This window comes from Leiobunum rupestre, chromosome 1 (assembly GCF_980474605.1).
Source record: "Leiobunum rupestre chromosome 1, qqLeiRupe1.1.hap1, whole genome shotgun sequence".
Taxonomy (NCBI): Eukaryota; Metazoa; Arthropoda; class Arachnida; order Opiliones; family Sclerosomatidae; genus Leiobunum; species Leiobunum rupestre.
The window spans coordinates 79,944,269-79,952,340 of record NC_143384.1 but is presented as its reverse complement, the minus strand read 5'-3'; positions in this window follow the sequence as shown (position 1 = coordinate 79,952,340).

Here is an 8,072-nt window from a genome sequence, read left to right as displayed (position 1 = left end):
CAAATGTCAGGGTTTCCACCAATTGTTTACGGTATTTGTCTTAGTATAATTTTTGCGATCGCATCGGGCGGGATTCGAACCCGAGCCCTCCTGCATGACAGGCGAGTGTTCTACCACAGAACCACCGACAAATGTCACGGTTCAAAGAAAATTATAAGCTCAGCTTAAGCGGAATCGTTTATAACAAATTAAAAGAGCATTAAATTTCAGTTTTTAAAATAGAACAAAATTTCGTGTTCCATTTAAATTATTGCATCGAATGTAACGTCTTCTCTGTTGATTAAAATGGATGCGCCACCCAGGATTCGAACCCGAGCCCTTCTATATGGCAGGTGAATGAAAGATATGATAAATATAAAATTGTTACTTACCGCCAATATTTATCTCGGAAAATACATAATATTTCGACATTTTTGTACGTATTGGATGAGGTAGGACTGATGAAGAATTAGATTTAACGGCAAGATAACTACTAAATTTAAAAAAAAGTGCTAAGTGAAATGTGTTTTTTTTTACGGCGAATTCAATTCGCTAGATACTAGGTACGTTTTCACTGGATATGATGTCCGTATGTGGAGTTAATAGAAGGAGGGAAAACTCCTTCGTGTGGGATCTATTCATCTCTCAGTCGCTATCCCTTGTTTAATTCGCACCACAAGAGACTATACTAGGTACTGTCCTCTAGGTTCCGTTATAGATGGCACAGCTTGATTAGCAAGAATAGGGCTGGGGTGGCGCCGCGCGCCCCCAGCGCTCGAGCGAAGTGAGTGCGCGGCGCCGTAAGGCGCCAATACGAGTCCAGTTTCACTTTTAGTTAGGAACTGCGCCCAAAGAATAATTCCCATTTTTCACATTTTCTAATTTTATCCTTCATCAGTCCTACTTTACCCAAATGCTTTGTGTAATGCAGTACCATCAAAAAGCCCATTTTTTCCAGATTCCAATTTTTTGGCTTCTTTTTTTTCCTTGTAAAAACATCTTTCCGAAAAATAATTTTATTTTTTTAGATTCCTTGACCACTAATTAATAATTAGAAAAAATTTTATAAAAAAAAACAAATTGAATTCGCCGTAAAAAAAACCTTTTACTTAGCACTTTTTTTTTAAATTTAGTAGTATCTTGCCATTAAATCTAAATCTTCATCAGTCCTACCTCACCCAATAAGTACAAAAATGTCGAAATATTATGTATTTTCCGTGGTAAATATTGGCGGTAAGTAACAATTTTATATTTATCATATCTTTCTAAATAATAAATTGCGCTTAAAACTTTTGGCATTTCTGTAATCCTTGACAAATAATACACCTAAAACAATAAACAAAAACCAAAAAAAAACAAAAGGTGCTATTCTTAAAAATTCTCTTTTATTTTTTGATATTATAATATTTTAAACTAGATATAGTATAATGTTACTTCTGCGTATTTCGAATGTGCGTGACGTGGAGGGTATTTTAACGCTTTATTAGGATCAGTTTTTTTAATTTTAAATATATTTCGTTTTATTTGTATTTTATTTCGTTTTTTCCGTCGTATATTTTTATCGAGTTGTATACATCGAGCGCTTACACTTATGTTGTTCTGGTTTTTAACTGGGTCGTCATTACTTCGTAATTTATTTTAAACGTTTTCTCGACCGATTAAGCTGTTTAATTTGAAATAAAATGAGCGTTAAAGATGCGGCAAGTATTTCGTAAGCGAGAAAAATACAAATACCCTCTGTAGACATTTCTTTCATTAAAATTGGCTTCGTATTATATTTAACTGATAAACTTGTACCGTAAATAGGGTTAAATTCAATTGTGCATTGTTTTAGTACGTCTAACTCGCTGTTGTAACTACTTAATTTATATTATTCTGAATAAATTATTCTCGGTTTTTTCGTCTCAATTATTTTAATTATAATTAAAATTTTATACCGGGCGGGATTGAACCGGGATTACGTTTTTAGTAAATAACTCGGAATTGCGGAGATATATCTTTAAAAGTCATCTCGAAAAATTAATACCGCTAGGGACAATTCTTCCGAGGAGAGGTATATTTTGGCTTGCCAACTTGTTTTACATTTGCATTAAATGGAATGTTACCTTACGATCACACCATAAATCTGCTTATAAGAGAACAAGAGATAGAAGCATTTTTTTGTTTGGTGGCCATTTTTCAAGATGGCGGTAGCGGCTTACTGAGCGTGTCTCCTCGCAGCAATTTCTCGAATGGTGCACCTTGTTGGGTAGAAATTTTATTTCGAGAGGGGTTTAACTTAGAATATCAAGTTGTTCATATCTTGAACACGGTCGAATATCGTGGTAAGGACCGCTTTGTAGCTTTGTCAATGGTTTCAGGTAAAACGTTTTTCCCCGTTTTTACTATCAAAGCGTAAGTCCGGCACCGCCCATATATACAAGCTTATCTGTGTTTTTTTCATAACGCGTATAAAAATTTCAAATTTCGATTTTGTATAGTTGTAATTTTTTATCTTCTAAAATCCATAAATGTTTTTTTATTTTTTTATTCAAAGATGGAAGAAAGAAGGGTTGATTGAGTCTGAGAAGACCGCGAGCCCGGCGAAGATATTGAGGCGTGAGTGTAAAGTGTGGGACAAATTCAGTCCGAACGTCCACCTGATTAATCAGGGCGAGATATGTGTAACGGCCACGCCAACGGGGGGATAATTGGGGACAGGGGTGGGGACACCCGTGGCGGAAGTATTACGACCACCCGTTGGGGGATTGGTGGTCGTCCTCACACGGCCATACACAAACTCTGCCTCCCAGACGCTTAAAATACAAATTTTCAATCCGGCACCTGGATTTGAACTTACGATAGACAAGAACTTGCGTTACTACAATGTTAGATGTCGCCACTGTGCCCAAAGAAACTCTCTACTTTCATTCCTTTACAACGTCTATGTATAAGCTGCTTTACTTAGTTGCAGGTTGAGAAAGTCAAAATATCTAGTACATTCAACGGTAAAATACTAGCACAATTTTGGTCTGTTTAGGGTCGTATTTTTAAGTATACCTACGCGCGTCATATAAATTTAGGATAGTACCGTCTATTGCGTTATTTTTCCAAGTTATAATGAATTAATTAACATAGATAACATTTAAAAACAGTTTTAATAATTTATTTTATAGTAATAATCAGCTAGGCTAATACGTAAGTCACCACCTTAGGCCCAAGTCAGCTAGCGACTTTAAAGTCAAGTGGTCGATTTATACCACATATGAGGGTGGTGGAAAGCCCTTCGAGCCACGCGAGCCGACAGCCCCCTATGATTACAAGTGATTTTTTAGGATCATAATACTAAAAATAGGCTCCAATTAATCTTAAAATTAATTATATATATTAAACATTTATAGATTACATGGAAATTTACGCAATATTTAGGCATACTTGACACTCTTAAGTAAGTTCTTACGACGTTATTGATGATATTGTGTGGTTTGATTGATAATGTTTCGATTTATTCTGGTATAAACCGCAGTTTACGATGAAGATTATTCAACAGGGGTAAGGCCGTTAGAGACAATTTTTTAAAGATACGGACTCTTTCAACAGTGCTTTCTGACGAGGTTGACGAGATTCCTCCTATCCAACAAGTATTATTGACGGTTCAATCCTCCAGTTCTGCCGAAATTACTCCGAGAGAGATTTGTGCTGCATTTGTCACTGCCAAAGTGGGTAAGGTTTCTGATATTCGTGTTCTCGCTGGTGGCCGTGTTTCTGTTCTTCCTTTTGATGAAGACCAGCGAAAAGCCATCCTCGCGCTTCCTTCTACGATTGGGGACCTGGTTTTCGCCGTGGCTTCCGAGGCTTCCCCTCGCTTGTTTCGGCGTAAAATTATTGGCGTTCCATTGTCCTACTCTCAGGACGAATTGTCCTCTGAATTGCAAATTGAAGAGCACGGTTCCCCTCAGGAAATCCACCGGCTTGGCCCTACTAGTAAGCTTGTCCTTCTGGGCTTTTCCTCGGCTACGGCCATTCCCGATTTTGTCTATCTATTCAGCCAGCGTTTTGCGGTCCTTCCTTTCGAGGAACGGCCTTTGCAATGCCGTCAATGTCTCCGCTATGGCGATTCAGTGCGTAATTGTCGATCGTCACGCCGTTGCTCCCGATGTGGGGGCTCACAGGAGTCTGCTGGTTTCACGGCTACTTTCCATTGCGTCCACTGTGATGGTAATCACTCTGGCACTTCCCGCTCATGTCCCGTTTTCATGAAGGAAATGTAAATTAAACGTATACAATCTGAGCGACGGGTTTTGTTCCCTGAGGCTATAGGGCCCTTGCGTCGTATGCCTCGGTGGTTTCGTCCCCGCCGCCGGCTCCGCAGGTTAATGACGCTAATTTTCCTGTTCTTCCGCCCGCCTCTGGACCTCGGCCTTCTTCAGTCTCTTCGGTCTCTTCACGAGTGTCTCCAGAGGCTCCTCCGGGAACAGCCTCTATTCCTCCGGCTTTTCTGTCGACTCTCATTTCATTTTTGGGTGATACCCTCATGGTGAATGCGTCGACGGGTGATCACTCGTGGCATTCCTCGCACATTGCTCCCTGTGCTGATATGCATTTGCACCCCTCCCCGTGGGGTACGCATCTATGGAATGAACCCAATGCGGTTCTGTTTCCGATCGGTTTCTCCCCGGGTGGGTCGGCGGCCGGTTTTTATGCTTAATTATGGCATGGTCTTCCCTTTCTTTGTGCTATGGAACGTGGCGGGTATTGGTTCGCATTTCAGGGCGCTGGCTAATCTTATCCTCGAGGAATTACCTACCGTGGTGGGTCTCCAAGAAACTTGCCTTCACAGCGCATCTCGGTCGAATTTGAGCCTAGGTGTATATCAAGTTTACCGTCAGGATCGCCCGCGCTACTGGTTAATAATATTTTCCCGCAGTATCGCTTGGCCTGCCCATCCCTTCAGTCTTTGGAGGTGCTAGCGATTAGGGTCCACCTGTCTTTTGGCTGGTGCACCTTCGTCAATATTTACAATCCCCATTAGGCAGCCCCGGCTGCAGATTATAAGGCACTGACTCCTCTTTTGACTGGCACTTACTGTGTTTTCGGCGATTTCAACACCCATAACTCTTTTTGGGGCGATTCTCAGGACGATTTGGCGGGTAATATTTTGATTGATTGGTATATGCCTCTCACTCGTCCTGGAAGCTCTTACCAGTTTCGGGTAGCAACCATCTTCCAATTTGTGTTACTTTGGGGGAGGTCGATTCTCCTCCTATCTCCACGCCTTTGCGTTGGGATTTTTCTGGGGCCGACTGGGTCAAGTATCATTCGCTTCTAAACGACGTTGATTGGTCCCAGCTGTTGACTTTGGAGCCGGAACAGGCGGTACACTACTTTACTTGTACTTTGATTGGGGTAGCGGAATGAGCTGTTCCTCGATAAGTGTTTGAAGCTGGAGCTATTATCTTACTTCTTATGACCCATTTTAAAGAAAACCCTAAAATTTTGAGGTAAATTTTAAAAAAAACTTTACCAGAAACACATAAAACAGTATTTTTCAATATTTAGTCTGGGACTGGTAAAGATCTCACTGAAAAAAAATCCTCCTCATCCATCTCTCATTATTTTAGGTATAGAATTATTTTAATATTATATGAATAATAATAAAGAGAAGTAAGAATTACGTTTTAAAATTAGCATAAATTGTGAGAACAATACAGCCCTTTAATTAAGTTTTATAAATTAGATCCTAAAGTAACACAAACTGATTTTTAAATCTTTATAGACATTTATTTCGTCTTGGTTAGTGCTATACTTTTTAAACTCATATATTTTATTCTGTATTTAATATAGGTTTAAATATGGTTGTTGGACTAGCATCGGAGTTCATGGTTAGCGTCGACAAGCAAATTATAAACGACCATTTTCCAGGTCATGATTTTATTTCCGCCTTGACACTATTTTTCAGCACATTTTTTTGTTAAATGTAAAATATCCATCATCTTGCCAAGCTACACTTTTATTTTCCAAAGGTACGTGGATCTGTTTTTTTTCTCAAACTGATTAGTGTTAGTTTTATAACCTAAACCTTCCTCTTTGGTTTCGGATATTTAGCCAAAATTAGTACTAATAATACTAAAATAAAAGCTGAAGTCAACCCGAAACTCATCGGTTTAATGAACAAGATAGCAAATATTGATTGGACTGAATAACAGAAATGTGAAATAATTTCCAATTTGAGCATACTTAACTTCAATAAATCTAGGCATGTGTAGTCCCGGACAAAAGTTTCTGGACACTTTGTTTTTCAAATGTTTCAAAAACCGTTCATAATAGAAAGTCGATTAATACCTTTTTGGAAAGTTTAAAAAACGGAGAAACTTTCTGCTATTTTAAATTTTTAAATATTGAAGAAGTATTCGACCAAGGCCTAATAAACCGAAACATCGCCTTTTCAACCAAAAGAAATTCGTGTAAATTGCACGTGACAAACACCGATCGACGCACGGAATTGTTTCCTTTCCAAAATCGGATCCGCTTTCAAAATCGTAGTTTTTTCGGTAATTTAGGATCTTAATATCATAAACAGGTAGCAATGACACGTGTACTTTTGGTAGAAAATTGGTAATTTTGGTGTTAGACACGTGTTCATCCATCTACACACGTGTTACAACACGTGTATTTTGGGTGTATCAAAATATGCTTAATTTTACGTGAGATGTACAAGTGAGTTATACGTAGCCGAATGGTGTATAAGAAAGAAGAATTTTTTTCGTGTTCCCCATACGCAATAATTACGTGTTTCCAACACTGAATATATACGAATATGCAAATTAAGAGAATTAATATCTTTAAGATTTTAAAATCAACATTCTACAGGGTAAACATGATTAATTGTCATTTATTAGCATTTTAATAAATCCTTAAAAACTATTCTCCCAAGAAAGCGATTCTCGACTAATTTTATTTTTAAATTATCTAAATATGCTCTTAAAAATAATTGAACAAAAATCGGATCTTGCCCAGGTAGCAAATCTACGTTTTAAACACGTGTTTTCTGTTAATTGGAATCTCGTGTTAACACACGTGTTTGTTTGGTCGCCTCTGTCATATTTTTTTACGTATTTAGACACGTTGAATTCAGGTTTTTACTACGTGTACGTGACATGCTTTAGGGTTTTGAATATTTGTTTAATTTAAAAGCTGTTTAAAATATTTTCCTATAAACGTTCCCCGAAAAACGACCACCGAAAATTGACAAAATTAAACAGAAACCTCTCATTTGGCAACCCGGTCTGTAAGCGTATTTTCCCACCCTACCTCAAGGCCGTCTATCACATGATCCACCTTCGCCATTTTACCCGTTGAGCTCGTGTCGTCAACTCCTCGCCGGACAGAGAGAAAAACAGTTTCATAATAATTCATTGTCGCGCTGATCGGGCCTTATCAGTAAAATAATTTGTTAAAGACTGTTAAGTGAAAAAATCTCCAGAAATTACACCCAAGAAAGAAAAAGGTATGTAGTACTCAAATTAGTGTGATTTTGTCCACAGTATCACTTAAAAAAATTAATGTAGTCCCCCTCCCGCTCGAATAATATTTTCCAATTTAAACGATATTTTCCACGTGGCTTTAAGAATTTGTTTCAACAGCTAATATTAAGCCTATCGGGTAAACGATAAATATATCTATATTCACCGAAATCTTAAAAAAGCTACCAATGATAGTCTTTAATTATAATATTAATTTTTATTGACACAACTAAAAGAATTTCGATTACAAGGGTTCGACTCCACTTGATGGTAATTTTCGAAGATTTTGCGACGTTGTAATATAAATCTAATTTATACGTACATTTATTTGAAGTTAAACAAAATGTAATATCAAAAATCTCGCTTGAAAGTAAACCCTTCGACGCAGGCCGCGCAGTGGCGTCACCTGGATTTCAAAACTGGCGGTGCTTAAGCCCTGGTCCAAAAAAGTTTGTAAAATTGATTAGGAAAAATGATGCTTTTGATGACGGATGAGCATTTTTAAGGAAGCATTTCGAAGAAACTTTTCGCCACTTGAGTGAATTGGGAAAATTCTGATTTTTAGGAGGCGCTTTTCAGAAATTTTAGGTG